This window comes from Beta vulgaris, chromosome 5, assembly GCF_026745355.1.
Source record: "Beta vulgaris subsp. vulgaris cultivar EL10 chromosome 5, EL10.2, whole genome shotgun sequence".
NCBI classification, from domain to species: domain Eukaryota; kingdom Viridiplantae; phylum Streptophyta; class Magnoliopsida; order Caryophyllales; family Amaranthaceae; genus Beta; species Beta vulgaris.
The window spans coordinates 29,471,085-29,489,945 of NC_079206.1; the positions used below are offsets into that span (position 1 = coordinate 29,471,085).

General features: G+C 36.2%; 1 long non-coding RNA gene across 1 annotated transcript; it reads left to right on the top strand.

The window, feature by feature from the left end:
* Window positions 1-9,188: 9,188 nt before the first annotated feature.
* LOC130591552 (uncharacterized) lies at window positions 9,189-9,960 on the top strand. Its single transcript, XR_008969315.1, has 3 exons — window positions 9,189-9,265; window positions 9,402-9,715; window positions 9,799-9,960. It is a non-coding gene; the product is annotated as an uncharacterized LOC130591552 (long non-coding RNA).
* Window positions 9,961-18,861: the final 8,901 nt, after the last annotated feature.

Below are 18,861 nucleotides of genomic sequence, written 5' to 3' on the forward strand. Positions count from 1 at the left end.
CCCCATGAATTGGGCAGTTAGAAAAATTTAGTGGACAAATAAACATCATAGCCTATATATATATATATATATATATATATATATATATATATATATATATATATATATAATATATATATATAATATATATATATATATATATATATATATATATATATATATATTATATATATATATATATAAGTGAGTTCATATCAGAATGCATACTTATATGAGAAATGAGAATGAATTTTACACGCTATAACTCTTATTAATGAGTGATGTAACGCTAATGAAAAAGTGATGTAACTCCAAAAACAAAATATTTGACAAAAAAATATTCAAAAAAAACAATTTTTTTTTTGAATTCAAAATTTTTTAGAGGGATATAACTCTAATGAATAAGTGTTGTAACTCTAAACCAATCGTGTGGTTGAGATTCATTCTCATTTCTCATGTAATGAGCATCCTCATGTGATCTTGCCTCTCTCTCTCTCTCGCTCTCTCTCTCTCTCTCTCTCTCTATATATATATATATATATATATATATATATAATCTCTAACAGATTTGAGACTTAAAATGGTTTATACTCGTCTATCCATGTTTCATCAACCTGCCCCAAAATATACGCCATATCCATTAAACTACCCAAATCATCATAAGGCATTGAATGTCATATCTGGAGATAAGGGTGAATTTATGAAGAACGAATCCACTAAATGGATTTCTTCTATTAAAAAAGTTTTGGAGATAATCCTGTCATACAAGAAGATCCAAAACATATAAGGGGATCTAAAACCTTTCAAATAGGGTCCAATTTAGATCTCATTCAAACACTAGTAGAAAAAGTACGATTTGCATCTCCTTATTTACGTCGCACAGACGCTGAAGTGACATAAAACACCTATTTGCGTCGCATGACAAACAGTGTATGACGCAAAACAACATGTGCAATACCAGAAGATGAGCAATATGCGTCGCATCGTACATAAGTGCGACGCATCTTAGGGTTTTGCGTCGCATTGTACTCTGGTGCGACGCAAAAGACTAGACTAATGTGCGTCGCAAAGAGGGATGGGTGCGACGCACATGCTAAATCTGCGTCGGACATGAGTTGGGTGCGACGCATATTAGTCTTCAATACTTCCTTTTTGAACTCAGTATTTCCCAACGGCCTTTCGACCGTCGCTTCTCCCAACGCTCATGCAAGAAAACCCTTCTCTCACTCTCGGCTAACTCTCTCTCTTCTCTCACTCTCGACACCCTCGTACATTGGTGCTTCTCCGCCATCCTTCGCGGCTTCCCCACTTTAATGGCATTCTCCGGCGAACTCACCATCTTCGCCCCCACTTCTCCGGCGAACTCACCCTCGGTGCGTGCGTGCCCCGCCACTTCTCCGGCTAACTCACCAAACTTCCTCTTTCTTCTCGGTGCGTGCTCAAGGAAGGGTCCTACACGTTCGTGCCGCCGCTGTCGTGATTTGAGTTGCTGCCGTCGGTCCCGCTGCCGACAATGTCTGAAATTCTTGATTTTTTTTAATTTTTTTGTATTAATGTATATTAATCATGTATTTTCAAGTTATTTTAGGTTTTTTATGGGTTGCTTTGAATAAACTTAGTTCTAATTTTTGTTAAACATGTGAAATAATTTTGAGATTAAATTTAGGTTTCGTAGCTTATGAATTTGAATTTCTATAGTTTAATTTGTGTAGTATGTAGTTTCTTGAATACTCAATTTAGAATTATGTGTTCGATTATGAGTTGGAATTCTTGAATTTGATACTTATGTCATTCCTTTACATTGTATTCCAGTTGCCACCTTAGTCCTTGTGGGTTTGCCGGTTCTCTAAGCTCGCGTCGTTGTGCCCTTGTGCTTGTCTTCGCTGCTCCTTGAAAGCAGAGGTATGTATTATATCTTTTGTTATTTTTTTTATGTATGTTAATGTAACCATTAGTTTGGATTCAGGAATGTATATATGTGAATTGTTTGGTTATTATGTGATTGGGAAAATATATGTTGAATCATAACCCAACCTATATGGACATACCTTAATGGGGTGGGGAGGGAAGTCTAAGGAATGGATTGGTTTGTGTTGTTTTATTGCAATGTGCATCATTTGCCTAGATACCCGTTCGAGGCTTACTCATTAGGAGTAAGTCTTGAATAGTCCCCGGTTTGGGACTGTCTTTGAGTTTCTTATGTCACTTAGGATGTGAATGAATGTTTGGTTTTTGATTCTAAGAAAGATCCAGCTCATTTCCCTAAGCGTTCTCTGGGTACATATGTTGATAGTTTAACTACTATCTTTCATCGTGTACTTGGAGAACTGTAGGGAAGTGCTGCCGGATTTTTCTTAGAATTGAAAACCAAATGTTCATTCACTAGTGAGATGAGAAACTCAAGGATGGGTTAGGTTGGAGTGATAAGGATCCAAATGGTCATGACTGCATTTGATAAACTACTTTGAATGATGTGATCGATTGTATTCTTGTTTGGTGTCTCTAGTGTATGAATATGGATCAAACTGGATGTATGGTAATCGAATTTCGACGACATTTCTACAAGGGGTTAAAGAATTTATCAGAGTTGCGTTAGAACATCAATCGGAGAATGGGTCATAGTCATGTGTCCTTGTTGTGATTGCAATAACTCAAGGGGGTATCGTGATATGGATCAAACTAAAGATCATTTGATTCGTTGTGGGTTTAAGAGTAACTATACTAGGTGGACATGGCATGGAGAGTTTTATGATGTGGGTATGAGCTCCACTAGCTTGTGTGATGATTTGCATGTTGATGAGGTTGAGGTTGAGATTGAAGGAGATGGTTATAATGAGAATGATAGGGTAGATGATGAAAATGACATGGTAGATGATGAAAATGATTGAGTAGATGAGATGTTGCACAATTTGGAGGATGAAAGAACCGATCGTCCGCATATGTATGATAGTATTTTAAGTGCAGTGGAAAAACCTATGTATCCGGGGACAAGTATTTTAAGCAATGTGATGATTTGTCAAGACTTAGTGAGAAACTATAAAAAGAAAGGAAATGCTGCCAGTTGCCTTATGAAGTTAGATCTTAGGAAGGCTTATGATACTCTCAATTGGGAATTTCTGGAGCAGATGCTTGTTGGTATTGGTTACCCTAAGGAGTTTGTGGACCTAGTGATGATTTGTGTTAAAACTCCTAAGTTTTCCCTTCTCCTAAATGGTTCTATAACTGGTTTTTTTGGATCTGAGAGAGGGCTTAGACAAGGGGACCCCATGTCCCCCTTATTGTTTGCTTTGAGCATGGACTATTTGGATAGAGTACTGAGTTACATTGGTGATTTGGAGGGATTTAGGTTCCATGCTAGATGTAAAGAGTTGAGGTTGATGCACTTGTGCTTTGCTGATGATTTGTTGCTATTCTGCCATGGAGACTTCAAATCAATCTATATGTTATTGCAGGGTTTTAATATGTTCTCTAATGCTTCTGGCTTGGAGGTAAACAACAGTAAATTTGAGGTGTACTTTTCTGGGGTGGATGATCAAACAATTCACAGAGTATCTGATATTAAGATAGGAGCTCTCCCATTTAAATATCTAGGTGTTCCAATTTCAACTGTAAAACTGAAGAAAAGAGATTGTCATGCATTAGTTGATAACATGGTGAAAAGAATCAGAATGTGGAGCTCAAGGCATCTTTCTTTTGCTGCAAGATGTCAATTGATAAACAGTGTGCTTATGAGCATTCATGTCTACTGGGGTCAAATTTTTATATTCCCAAAAGGGGCGCTAGATGAGATCAATGTAATCTGCAGGTGTTTTTTATGGTCAGGTTCTTATAATGACACAAAGCCAGGAGCTATTGGGTGGGAATCTCTGTGTAAAGCAAAAAAGGAAGGAGGTCTTGGCTTTAGAGATTTAGGTTGTTGGAATTTGGCTGCAATAAGTAAATTGGCTTGGCACATTGCAAATGATAGAGAGAACCTGTGGGTTCAATGGGTGCATAGTATCTATATAAGGGGAGCTAATTGGAGTGAGTATATTGCTCCAACTCATACTAGTTGGATCTGGAGGATGATATGTTCATCAAAGAATGCTGTGAATGAAAAATTGCAAAGTAATCAGTGGTTGCAGGATACAACATTTAGCATCAAAACTCAATACAAGAAACTTCAAGGTGGTCCTAACAGGCAAGCTCCTTGGATTCAACCTGTATGGAACAGATTCTCAATCCCAAAGCATAGATTTATTCTATGGCTGGCAGTTCAGAATCGATTGAAAACCAAAAGTAGACTGATGCACATTGGTCTGAGTACTGATGATACATGCCCAGTGTGTATGCAGAGTGCTGAAAACATACAACACCTATTCTTTGAATGTGTGTTTAGTAATTGCTGTATGAGAGAGATTATGGGTTGGCTTGGTTTCAACTGGAGGAGGAAAAACCTCCTTCAAACATGTCGATGGCTGAGAAGCAGACACACTGGCAACAGATTCAAGAGACAGGTGGGCCTTGCAGCGTGTGCAGCTGTTGTTTACAAGGTGTGGCTAAACAGAAACCAAGCTACCTGGCACCTGACTGTGAATACTATTCCATACACTGTAAATGAAATTAAGTATATTGTGAAAAATAGAATTGAGCAGATCCTAAGCTCTAAGGTGAAAGAAACTGATAGAAGATGGTTTGAATCACTGTAAATACTGGGGATTGTCCAGTTTAGTCTGGGGCTTTTTTTAAGCTGCCTTCAGGTGTGACTTGTTTGTTTGGGTTTTATTGATTTTACTTAATTACCAAAAAAAAAAAAAAAAAAAAAGAAAAAAAAAAATTTCACTAAACTTTCTGGAATCCTTACATTGTTCAATATGAAATCGAAGCATAGTTGGACAGATAAAAGTCTAAGTGAGCTGTTCACTTTTTTACAAGAGTTGCTACCTGAAGGGAATGAAATGCCCAACTCTACCTACGAGGCAAAGAAATTGTTGTGTCCATTAGGTATGGAATATGAGAAGATACATGCATGTCAAAATGATTGTGTGTTGTATCGAAACGAGTACCAGGATTTGCGTGAGTGTCCTAGGTGTGGAAAGTCTCGATACAAAGTAAAAGAGAATAATGATGAGGGGATGAGAAAGAAAGAAACTCCGGCGAAGGTTCTTTGGTATCTACCAATCATTCCGAGATTTAGGCGTTTATTTTCGGATTAAAATAATGCTAGATTACTAAGATCGCATGCAGACGAGAGGAAGAAAGATGGGATGCTTAGACATCCGGCCGATTCTCCGCAATGGAGAAATATCGACCGAAAGTTTCCCGGTTTTGGTAAAGAACCTCAAAATCTTAGGCTTGGACTTTGTACAGATGGGATGAACCCATTTGGCACACTAGGTACCCAACATAGCACTTAGCCGGTTCTACTGACAATTTATAATCTCCCTCCCTGGTTATGTATGAAGCATAAATTTATTATGCTATCGCTTCTTATTTCGGGTCCTAAGCAACTCGGAAATGATATAGATGTGTATCTTGACCCGCTTCTTCAAGATCTGAAATTGTTGTGGGATGAAGGTGTTTCCATGTTCGATGCGTATGCGAAAACTGACTTCACATTGCGTCTCAAAGAACTTATACAAGAAAAGATCTAAGTTTTGGGACCTTCCGTATTGGGAATGTTTAGAAGTCAGACATTGTCTTGATTTAATGCACATTGAGAAAAATGTTTGTGATGCCATTGTCGGGACATTGTTGAATATGCCCGGGAAGACAAAGGAAAGACATGGCTGAGATGGGCAGACCAGAACTAGAACCTCAGGAGCGGAGACAACGCTATTATCTTCCACCAGCTTGCTACACTTTGTCTAACAAGGAGAAAACTAGTTTTTGTGAGTCCCTGCATAGGTTAAAGGTTCCTGCGGATACTCGTCAAATTTCCGAAACCTTGTTTCACTGAAGGACTTGAAACTTGTTGGTTTGAAATCTCATGATTGTCATATCTTGATGCAGCATATATTACCTGTTGCAATACGAGGAATTTTGCCTTCCCAAGTAAGATATACAATCACAAAATTGTGTTTCTTCTTCAGAACTATCTCTAACAAGGTGATTGATCCTAACATTCTAGATAACTTGCAAGCCGATGTAATAGAGACGATGTGCCGATTTGAAATGTACTTTCCACCATCATTCTTTGACATCATGCCTCATTTGATAATCCATCTTGTCAGTGAAATTAAACTTGGGGGCCCGTTTGTATGAGGTATATGTGGCCTTTTGAAAGACATATGGGTACTCTGAAGGGTAAAGTGATGAATCCAGCTAGACCAGAAGCAAGTATTGTGCAAAGAACAGTTGCTGAGGAAGTATCTGAATATGCAAGTCAGTATTTAGCACGTGCACAAGCAATTGGTTTGCCAAAATCTAGACATGAAGGAAGGCTTGAAGGTTGTGGTACCATTGGGAGAAAAAGATTGTGTCTTGATGGAGAGTTGAAAAGAAAAGCAGAATTGATTGTGTTACAAAATCTGAAACAAGTTCATCCTTACTTAGATGAGCACATGACTGTGCTTAGTGTTCAGTATCCATTGTTTAATGAACGTGACTTGATGATTGAGCATAATCGGACGTTCGCTGATTGGTTTAAAGAACGAGTTATGAACCAATTATCTGATACTCCTAACGATGTATCGGATATATTGAAATGGTTGGCATATGGGTCAAAGACGCAAGTTCTTTCCTATGAGGGGTATGACATCAATGGTTATACATTTTATACTAAACGCAAGAATGACAAATCCACGATGCAAAACATGGTTTACGATGGGGCTTTGTCATCAGAGTATAAAAGTAAAACAGATAGAACGATTGTTGAGACAATGAAGTCTTACTATGGGTTCATTGAAGAGATATTAGAACTTGACTATGTTGACTTCAAGATTCCGCTGTTCCAATGCAAGTGGGTTGATATTCGTCGTGGTGTGAAGAAAGATGAACATGAATTTTTTACATTAGTCAATTTCAGCCGGTTAGGACATCATGAAGATAACTTAATATTGGCATCACAAGCAAAACAAGTATTCTACATGGTTGACCCTGCCGATTCAAAATGGTTTGTTGTCATGGAAGGAAAAAGGAGAATACTTGGAATTGATGATGTACACGATGAAGAAGATTACGATGCACAATTCAATGAAGTCATTGCTTCGTCAGTAGTCATTCCAAGTACATTAGGGGAAGATCTAGACACAAATTACATTCGCCGAGACCACAATGAGGGATTTTACGTTGGCAAAGAAATAGCTGATTAATAGGTAAATTATTTATATTTGCACAACTACTAATGTTTATAATCTTTATTATTTATTTTGTGTTTTGCATGTTCAAATAATTGTTGTATTAATTTATTGATTAATCTAACATGTACATGGTTTCAGTGTAGTGATGGCAGATGAGACAATGCGTGATGCATCTGATGAGCCCCAGATTACTGATGCAGCTGCTACAAGAAAAAGTAGGCCAAGAGGTCTTACAAAAGGGATACGTTCCGAACCCGGCATTTAGAGAGTTCTTGCTTGGGATGAGTGGATACGTCCGATTGGGCGCTATGCTGGTGAGTACAAGATTTATTGTGGGGAGATCAGTAGAAGCAAAGTGTCTATCTTGTACGACACTTGGGATGATGTTCCAGAAGGCACGAAAAACACTTTGTGGGAAGATGCTAAAGTAAGTAACCTTATTTTGTTGATAAACTAATTGAGATTATGTTTATTATTTTAATCATTTATTATCAATTGGTTTATTTTTGTATATTGAAGAGAGAATTTGGAATAGAAGAGGATGTTTTGAAGAAACGAGATGTCTTGACTACATGTGATAAACGGTGGAGAGATTTCAAGTCAAGATTGGTGACCAGATGGATCACGAAAACGAGAAGGGGCCTAACAATGATAGGCGACCATACGTGATGTATCCTTTCATCACACGAGAGATCTGGGACCAGTTTGTACAAATATGTAGCTCTAAGGAGTTCCAGGTATGTAATTTATAATATGAAATTATATTTTCATTACGTTCTTTAATATTGACTAGTTACTAAATCTTATATTAGGCAAAAAGTGCAAAAGCAAGAATCTCTCAAGCTGCTAACAAGCATCCTCATTTTGTGGGCCAAAAATCATATGCGGAGATGATTCCATTTGGCAAAGCAGAGGGTTTATCCCTTCCGCTACAGCATCATCTGTTGACTCATCTACATCATCAGTGATTTCCTCCTTGCCGGATCGGACATTGCCTTGGCTTCTCGCGAGATCGAAAAAAGATAAGGATGGAATTTTCTTCTTTCCTAATGAAGAAACACAAAAGATAAAAGAGTCCATTGTAAGTATTGTTCAAATTTTATAACGTTTTTCTTGTCTCCTTACTTGTCTTCTACTAATCATATGACTTTTTTTTTAACTTGAACGCAGGATGATTGGAAAAAGAAAGAAGATGAAGGAGAGTTTGTTCCAGGTCGGATGGATGATGCTCTTTCACGTTCTCTGCAGAGGAAAGACCGACCTGGGCGTGTGCTAACAGCTGGGCGTAGCATTGGGATTACATCTGTTTGGGGAGATCTTGATCGGAGCAATAGTGCTCGCAAGGGTAAGGGCATGGATGATAAGGAGATTCAGGCATTGGAGGCTAGAGTGAGTCAAAGAGTTAGGGAACAGACAATGGAAGAGATGAACTCGAAGATAGATGCAATAGTTCAAGAAAGGATAATGACTTTTGCGACGCAGTTAGGTATTTAAGTACCAACGCCTTCCACTCCAGTCGTTCCTAGTAGCTGTCAATCGGGGGGAAATGATCCATTTGCGGACTTGCAGGTATATTGTCATTTTATATGTTCTAATTATTATATTATGCTTCTAAAACACTTAATTGATGTCATTCTTTTATTGGATGTTAAGAGTCAAGCTCCATGTCGCTTGGCAATAGCGGATGTCATGGGGATCATTGTAGCTGAGGGTACCGTTCATCCACGAGGACAGGAGTCATCGTCACACTCTACGACCGCCGTGAAAGTGAGTGTTGATGATTTTTATGCGGATTACGCGGATGCTCCAAGTTCCACTCCCTACTCCATTCATCACGAAACTCAGTCAAGCTGAGGGTTCTTTCATGTAATGGCCGAAAGAGTTGGTATTTCTAGTTTCTAGTTCCAGTTCCACTCCCTACTCCATTCATCACGAAACTCAGTCAAGCTGAGGGTTCTTTCATGCAATGGCCAAAAGAGTTGGTATTTCTAGTTTCAGATAATCAGGTAACTTATATTTAGTAGTATGATTTAGTATATAATAAGAAATCTAAATGTATATACTTAGAAATCTTGATTTATATAAACCAAATAATCTTTATTTTATTATAATATGAATTAAAACGAAGTCGATTTGAGTTAGGAACATATACCTAAAGAAGGTGCAAAAAAGAAGAAAAAGAAAACAGTTGCTAATGATCCTTGCACCGATGAGTCTGCACATAGGTACATAGATCCATTGATTAGCGTGTCACTTGAGGATATGTCTGATGCGGTCAAGGAGTTGCATCGTTTGTTTTGCCAAAAACCTGCAGATGAGCCTTTTAGTATCGAAGTTAGTAGGGGTTCCTGCTTCAACTATCCTTCTGATTAGATGATCATTCTCTCACGACAAGATGTTTTCCAACTTCTGACGGGAGAATGGCTTAATGTATCCATTTTGCAAGTATTTATGATGTAAGATTTCTCAAACTCTAAACTAATCAAATTTGATATTTATTATTATTATTGGCATCTAACTATAAATATTTGGAGTGTAGGTTCTTGTCAGATGATAGTGATGTGAATGGAGATTCAAATATTGGTTTCATGTGTCCTAGTATGAGTTCGGAGACCATGCTACGCCATGAACCAGTTGCCGCGATCAACTACCTGCAAAGGACATTGAGAGCCAATCGAAATATGAAATACATCATGCTTCCATACATTGAAAAGTATGCTTTATTTTCCAACTTCCGTACATTGAAAATATGCTTCCCTTTTATCTTTATATATGAACTTATCACATTTTGTTGCATGCTTTAGTCAACATTGGATTCTTCTCGTCCTTTCTCTACACAAAAAAATGGTATATGTATTTGATTCGCTTAGGAGATCAGATAGATCCTTAGCTATCAAGGAACCGATGCATACGTAAGTTAATAATTCTTACATGTATTTTAATATGATATTTTAAATACTTTATAACTAGTAATTCTTTTATTGTGCTTAGTGCATATACATCATTCCTGCTCCTTGAAGGTATCAAAAAGCCAACAAAATTGTCTTGGACATCTATGAAGGTAAAAGTCTTATGGTTTTGTATTTGATATGCATTTTATAGTTCTATATATTCAATATTTCTTAATATTTCGATTCTAATATATGCATTTCAATATGGTGTAGTGTGCTCAACAAACGAGAGGAGATGAATGCGGCTATTTCGTTATGAAATTCATGTTTCTAATCGTCCGCTTTCTCTATGAGTCAAATGTTTTGAAGAAGGTATGTATATGTTGTAAATTGGTTACTTTACTTATATAATTTTAAAGTTTATTAACTAAGTTAACATATTTATAGGATTTTCCTCCAAGCGTTGAGCCATACACCATAGAAGATATCAACAAAATCAAAGACAATTTTGTGCGATACTTTCAACATCTCGTGGGAGAAGAAAAGGCCAAGTAGTGTTAGTGTAGTAAGTGTAGTAGTTATACATAATTGGTTTATTATTGCAACCTTAGTTGAGTATTGCAACATTGGTTGCTTGCTTGGGATCATTTGAGATGTATTGAAACAGGTTTTGATATATATATATATATATATATATATATATATATATATATATATATATATCCCAACGATTTCTTGGGTTATCCATATTACAAAGGAGACTCTGCCGAATTTTCCCCTCACAATTATTAATATGAATGTTTGTTTAGTTTTGAATCATCAAATTTTAGTAATATGTAAACAAACCAACAAAAAATCTGAAAAAAAAACGAAAAAAAATGTAATAAGCCATTTGCGTCGCACATGGCAAAAAGTGCGACGCAAATTGATCATAATGTGCGTCGCACATTGCACAAGGTACGACGCACATAGGTAATGTGCGTCGCACCGAGGTAATGTGCAACACACATTGCCCTTCCCATGCTTGGCATGGGCAGCAGGGCAATGTGCGTCGCACCGTATATAGGTGCGACGCAAATAGCACAACCATATGCGTCATTTATAATGCAAAACAGATCGTTTCCTAGTCATTTGCGTCGAGGGCTTTGGCGTCACACCTAAGTCCGACGCAAATAGGCGCCTCACATCCGACGCAAATTGCCTTTTCTGTACTAGTGAAAAGTGGAAATTTATCAAACTTGAAAAGGATGATCAGGTTACCTCTCTTCTGATTTGTAAATCATGGGGTAAAACCATGATATAAGAAGTGTGGCAACCTAATATACCATAGAGATATCTAAGAAAGCTTTTTGTCAAAGGAACCAAAAAAAGCGTAAAGGTTTATAGAATGGTGGATGAGTCATGTTCAAGAGACATAGTACAATACAAGTGTGCATGCCAAATATGGCATGATCTCACTAGATCCTTATTAGTCATTACAAAGTTATCCTATAGGTTCACGTCCTAAACACACTTTTTTTAATCGATTTCACAATGGCTAGAAAGAAGGGTGAAGGATCATATGAAATATAGCTCTTCCCAACCACGTTCAACAATCCTAAAGAAATATATGTTGACCACCTTAGAACGATATAGTCACATTCGGAATATTGCTAAATGATATTGGCTATAACCATTGAAAGTTCATCTTTGCTAATAATTTGTGGGTTCTGAGCACATCACTCCACAAATTAGGGGGGCAATTTGTTACTATCATTTTTAGATGCTTAATAAACATTTATTATGGTACATTATATTACACCTCAAAAGGTTTAATCTTTGTTTTAATATAAAGGCCTAATCACAATATATGTAAATCCCATGAAAGAAAGCCAATGAAAGTCAAGGTCAATCAAGATTTCCAGAAGACGGAAGTCAAGCAAGGATAAGGGCATGAGCAGCTAAAGGAAGGGTCATGAAACGAGCCACATATGCAAGAGGGATTCAATCCTTTCGATCATGGAAGCACACCTTACGCTACTTTGAATTCTGAATAAACTGCTTAATACATGAATTAAAAGCCATTCAAGGGTATAGGGACCAGAACATGTGCAATACAACGTAAGAAAACAATTATGATTTAAATGAAAAATGATTGAAGTCATTTCTCTCCAAAGATGCATGGAAGTTACATAGCACATTGGTTTATAAATACAAGGAAGATCATCAGGCAAAAGACAACAAACACAACACATAACAACGTGCAAATTACTTTATTTAGTGTAGCCTAGTCTTAGCCTAGCCAACCCCCTTCTGGGGTTATAGTTTACTTCATTAGATCTAGAACATGTACTAGCGCCAAGTTCGTCAATTCTCCAGTTGAAGCAAGAACTCATGGAGGTAATAATCTTCGTGTTTTCACTTTAGTTGTCCAGCTTGGATTATCCTCATATGTGCTGTAAAACTTATTCTAAAAGTTTGTGATGTGAATGGGAATATTTGGTTATAATTAGTAGATTAATTTTGTATCTTGTTCTATTTATTGCTTTTCGCCTGAATTTATTAGACGTTGTAGTTTAACCAATTAGATTACAACAAAGTACGTTAGCAAGGTTTTATCAAATTAAAACCGGTAACCCCCAGGGACTAAGACTCCTGTAGCCTTTAGTATCAAACTATTGGATGTGCATTGACTTATTTGCAAAATCAACGAAGTGATTTGCACCAACAAAGGTACAACTCAATCAACCGAAGTACTACACCTTACTAAGGCATTTCTAATCCAAAACCATCATAGCACTTTTAGACAAAAAATGTCTTTGAAAATATATTTCTCTTTTCCAAAATTATTGCAAAATTTGTCTTTAATATAGTTTTTTATTTTAATATTTCCTTCATTGTGTTTTAAATGCAACAAATGGGTATTATTAATAAGATATAAAATAATTATTTGTTTCATTTAAAGCAAAATGAAGAAAGTACAACACTTCTATAATGGAAAAATGATATACTCACACTGTCAAACATGGGTGGGCGATGGTACTACTCATACTAAACTATTTTTCTCTCTCGTTATTTTAAGCTAAATATTAACACAATACCCCATTCCTAACTCCTTTCTTAAATCTCCATATTAAAAGCAAGTATTATATTAATTTTTGAGCGGAGGATGTACTTCACGACAAATCAAAAGTTGTAAAAATTTATGTTTGTACCCACAAAACAAATCTTACAAATCTTATTGAAAAATTAATAATTAAAAGAAGATGGTCATATATAAAACCACAAAAAGCTTCGCAACTTCATCATACAATAGGCAAGCAAACTTTTCAGACATGCCAAATTGCCAACCCACAATTACAGATTCCGAACTAAACTTATACATATTGTAACCTATACAAATATCAACTTGTGGGACAAATAAAGAAATCATAGATAAAAATAATCAAGATTTAGAACAAAAATTAAGCGCCGTTTCCTGGCTTTGGTTCGTGATTGTTATTAGCACCAGTTCCTGGATAATCATTCAGTTCAATATCCATCCTTCCTTTTGTTTTCCCAGTTTCTTTCGTCCAACCATAATCAATCCCAACCTTAGCTGCTGCCTGAAATTCATCAAATTTGCATAGAACTTTTACCTTAGAAATTCTATAACATGGAAGAAAATTCTAAGAAATTAAATAACAAATTCTATGATTAATTGTTATTACCTGGGTCAGAAGAACACGAGAAGATGAGGACTCTAGTTTGTTTTGGTTCATGATCAAACTTCCTTTGAAAAAGTTAAAAATAAATAGATCATAAACTATGTTAACTGTTTTTATGATAATTAAAATGTACAACTTAATTAATTGAAGAACTTACTTGATGAAGGAACTGCAAGTGAGGAGAAAATGGAGGCGCAGAAGAAGATAAGTATGATAAGATTAATTTTGTTGTTAGCCATTGTTTTTTTTCGTCATAGATCTCTGAGAAGATGTGTAGATAATAGATATGAAGCTTCTAACTATGGGCTACCCACCTAACTAGCAATGATATAGTATAAGTAACCAAAGAGTGGTTTCCCGTAAAAAAAAAACACTAAATAGTGGTTAACCGCCACATAAATTTTCATAAAAATCAACAATATATATATATATATATATATATATATATATATATATATATATATTCTCTAAAAAATCTCAACCACACGATTGGATTAAAGTTACAACACTTGTTCATTAGAGTTATACCCCTAAAAAATTTTGAGCTTTAAAAAAAGAATTTTTTCTTTTAAATTTTTTTCTGATATTCTTTTTTTGGAGTTACATCACTAATTTATAAGAGTTATAGCGCGTAAAATTCATTCTCATTTCTTATGTAAATATGCATTCTCATACGAACTCACTTCTATAGGGGCAAGATCACATGAGAATGCTCCTTATATGAGAAATGAAAATGATTCTCAACCACACGATTGGATTAGAGTTACAACACTTGTTCATTAAAGTTATACCCCCTAAAAAATTTTGAGTTCAAAAAAAAAGTTTTTTTGAATTTTTTTTCTAATATTTTTTTTGGAGCTACATCACTTTTTCATTAGAGTTACATCACTAATTCATAAAAGTGATAGCGCGTAAATTTATTTTCATTTCTCATGTAAGTATGCATTCTCACATGACCAGAGTTGTAAGAAATAGAACTCAAGAGTTATAACTCTAATCTAATTTTCGCGTAAATCTAACTTCTACTTCCTACAACACTAATCAAATGTTGGCACAACTTTATCTTCTACTTCCTACAACTCTAATAAAATGTTGACACAACTTTTCAAAATGGAAGAACCTTGAACTCCAAAATTATATCTTAAGTTTCGGCAACAAAATTGATGAAAAAATGAAGCAAAATTTTCGAAAAACAAAACTTCAAAAAAACTGAAAGCCTAACCATAATTTCGCCGATAAATATACTTACACTTAGTTGAAATGAGACAATTCCAAGCACTAACAACGATGCTAAGTAGAGAAGTAGCAGAGGCAGCAACCAAAACCGAATCAGATCAAAATGAAAATCCAACAACAAATGAACTAAATTTCGTCGATAACCTAAGTGATTGGGATCTAAATGGAAACACAACAAATTTTACACAGATAAACTAAAATCGAATATTCAATTGAAATTATATCCAACAACAAACGACCTAAAATTCGTTGATAAACTAATTAATTGGAAAAAAACCGAAACACAAACAATTGTACATATATAAACTAAAACCTAAAGATTCAATTGAAATTATAAGAATCAGAAACATAATATACTTACACTTGAATTGAGAATAAACCGCAATTTGCAATTAAATGTTGTAAAAAAGGTCCGAATCAACCTCAAAAATAAACCAGATGTTGACGCCATTGAATTTCACAAAGATGATGATTTTGACAAAAAGAAATTGTGCTGGAAATCAAAGAAACAAGAGGAGAGAGAAATAAGATGAGAGAGAGAATGTTTCGGAAAAATTCAGTACGCCACAATCTAATGTATTGGGAATTTTCATTTAATTTTTATCTTTTCATCTGAGCCATTAAATAAATTATGCTCTAAACTCTAAAGGCTGACATTTATTCTCACTTCTCATATAAAACATCATTCTTACATGAACTCATTTCTATATATATATACTAATCAAACAAGCCAAGGAGGAAACTATGGTGTCCTCCTTTGAAAAGACTTTTTAATCATTCATTCAATAAAAAACATTACCAATTAAGATTTTGAAATTTTCCTCAATCATAGCCCTTCCTAATTTAAAAAATATATATCAAAAGAAGTTCAAAATAGCTAAAATAAACTTTCATAAAAATATGTGTCATTGAAAGAAAAAAGGTTATGATTGAAGAACAAATTAACATAACTAAATCACTTTTCAAATCAATTACAAAACAAAAGACATAAATTTTTATTTTACCTAAACATTGAAATGTAATAACAATATACCAACATCCATTAACAAGTAATAAAAATACCAAGAAAACAACTTCTTCATCAAGTAGTTTTTATATTTTGTATTTAGACCACATGATATTTAGTTAAAACTACTGATGATTGTAAATTATATCTTTCAAAGTTACATTTAGATGAAATTTCGTAATAATCGCTAAAATAATTCACGCACGCATCGCGTGCAAAAAAAGCTAGTCTATTATATAACGGAAAAGGAGGGTACACCAAAAATGGTAAACCATTTTATACCCTTAAGCAATAAAATACATATTCACCATATTTTACCATTATACCCTCAATATCAAGGATGATTTAAGTATTTTGTTAATTGAGGGTATAATGGTAGAAGATGGTGAATTTGTATCTTATTACTTAAGGGTATAAAAGGGTTCACCATTTTTGGCATCCCCCTCCTCTTCCTTTATATAATACTAATTCTGTATATGCACGTAATGAGTGCGAAAAAAAAACAAAAGGTCAATTGCGTAATAATATATATATACGAAAAATTGTTAAATGAAATTCATTGTATATCTTTCTTCTGTTTTTGAAAACTAATAAATCAAGTATGATGTAATTGATTTTCAATAAACAGAAGAAAAATATACAATGAATATTATGAATAATTTTTCGTATATATGTTGCAATTGACCTTTTGTTTGTTTTCGCACGCATTGCGTGTGTTACGTAGTGTTCTACTCGCAAGTTATTACTACTATCCCAACAATAGGTTCTAAAATAGGAGACTTGTGCAACAACGCCTATACTTAAGACCCGAACCTGAACTCCGCCTCGAAACCTGCAAAAAAGGGACCCACCCTGGAGGTTTGGGTGGTATTTCCCCCTCCGAGCCTTAAGTCAGGTATCAGGAGTATGAAGGAACTTTTAGAGAGAGAAAGTAGAGAAGGAGAGTATTTATGGCAGAATAACAGTACTATGCGTTGAAAAACGTACCTTTCCCCTGATTTCAAGGACTATTTATAGTGTCTGAAATGACTGTTGAACGTTAATGTCACCCTAATTTGGGAGCATCTGATTGGCTAAGCAATAATGCTGTGACATGTGGAAATTACTGATTGAAGGATACACCTCACCCTTTTACACAGAAATGTTCTTTAATTTTACTGGGCCTAAGTACATTTTGGGCCATAAGAAGGGTTTTAGTACACCTTTTCCTCAGAAAAGTGTACTTTAGTCCATACAAGCTTATGACCCATGTATTTTACCAGATAGGAAAGCGCCACTTGTAGGGCTATGATGGGGCCATGTGTCACATTTATAGCCGTTGATTTTTAGGCTACAACATTTGCCCCTTAAAAGAGGATTTTACCATTTAGGCGCCAAGACGGTTGGTATCCTCTTTTAACCGACGAGAACTGCCCTTTTTTTCAAGATGAAAAAGGCACCATTTAGCCGGTCTCATCAGGTCAACCCTCAAGGGTGTTTGGCATGCAATGGTTATTTTTACCGGGGGAGGAGGTCACTTTCACCCCTCTATAAATATGCCCCTTTGTCGTTTCTGAAATCACTTTTACATCTTGGAGAGATTTTTTAGAGAGCGAGACTCTACCCCATTTTTATAGAATTTTAAAGAGAGAAAAAGTCTTCGTCCAAACTCTTTCTAAGTGCTTTCAATTCGTCCAAGGTTTCGTCCAGCTCGTCCTTAACGTTCGTCCAAGCACTTTCAACAGGTATCCTTTTCCTCTATTTATTTATCTTGTATTTTCACATTTTTTAAGAAAAATGAATTCATCTTCTTCATCGAATATTCCCGACCGCTCAAAGGTTGGTCTTGACCCTAGAACATAGAGCCTTTCTTCTTCGGCACATTCTAGAGTTGGGCCTATCTCGGTCGGCCATGCATTTTATTATTTTGGACATGGACGACAAAGTCAGACGACCCAGTCTTTACCTGTGCAGGGTAATCTAGCGCGCATCAAGCAAACAACTCGCATTAGACGAGGGGAAAACCTCTGGCCTCCAGCTCAGAACTGGAGGCAGCAACCGGACGAATTCCTGCTGACGGGGAGCGCGAAGTTCAAAACGCCCGGCCAGCAAGCCAAAATACTTCTCCTAAAAGCGTCCAGGAGGAGAGTGTTATCAAAGAGTCTTCAGAACCCAGCCCGTCCGGACAAGATATGGCAAAGGACGAGGCCAATGAGGTGGAGGTCTCCTCTAGTCCGTCTAGTGACTTGAAGGAGCCGTCCACTACTTCTTCCGAGATAAGACGCCGTCTGGGCCCCTTATCTGACCCTAGATTCATCTTGGCCGACAACAGTTTGCTAGGACGAGTAGATCCCGACCTAAAACACTTTTCCTCGGCCATACCTATGCCGGGGTACCGTTTTTACTCCTTCCGGCCATTTTGCTGTTTATCGGCTGGCTCTGAATGCCGGGCTGCGATTTCCCTTGCATCGCTTTATTAGCCGCCTTCTTCAATACTATAGGCCACAACCAACTTGCCCCAAATTCTTGGGAAAACATCCTAACCTTCTTAGCTGTCTGCGAGCTAAAAGGCGTTAATCCTTCCTTGGCCGCCTTCTCCCAAATTCATTACATCTCTAAGGTTCCAAGGACGGTGGATGGAGCCTGGTTTAGCGTATGCAATCGTCAGGGCTACTTGATGTCTTGGGATAACCAAGATGAATGCCAGGAAGGCAGAATTTTTGTTCGTCCAGGCGCCTAATGAAGTCGTGGCCAGATGATACCGGTACTTTAGCCAGGCCACTACCAATATTGGACGAACAACG